Source organism: Anneissia japonica, unplaced genomic scaffold (assembly GCF_011630105.1).
Source record: "Anneissia japonica isolate Jap-2015-1 unplaced genomic scaffold, ASM1163010v1 scaffold25866_len1149_cov202, whole genome shotgun sequence".
In the NCBI taxonomy this organism is placed as follows: domain Eukaryota; kingdom Metazoa; phylum Echinodermata; class Crinoidea; order Comatulida; family Comatulidae; genus Anneissia; species Anneissia japonica.
The window spans coordinates 111-392 of NW_022736010.1; positions in this window are offsets into that span (position 1 = coordinate 111).

The window sequence follows — 282 nt, forward strand, 5'->3', positions numbered from 1 at the left end:
GCGGCAGGACCGCATAGTGAAGCTGTTGAGCGTAGCCGACGATCTCTGCAAGTATTCGGCGTCACCCTGCGTCGTTGTATTTACTCCTGCGCCGACGGACAGAGAGTAACCGGACCGACTCGTCAACAGGCATGCGAATCTCCCGACCTCGCATTGCGTGCCGGAGGCTACGGTGCACAGAGCGCAGAGCAACAGAATCTTGTTCATCGTCTCGTTGATCGTTTTCGACTGTCTCGTCGATTGCCTCGTCGCTTATATTAGGTGGAGTAACGGAAACTCGAT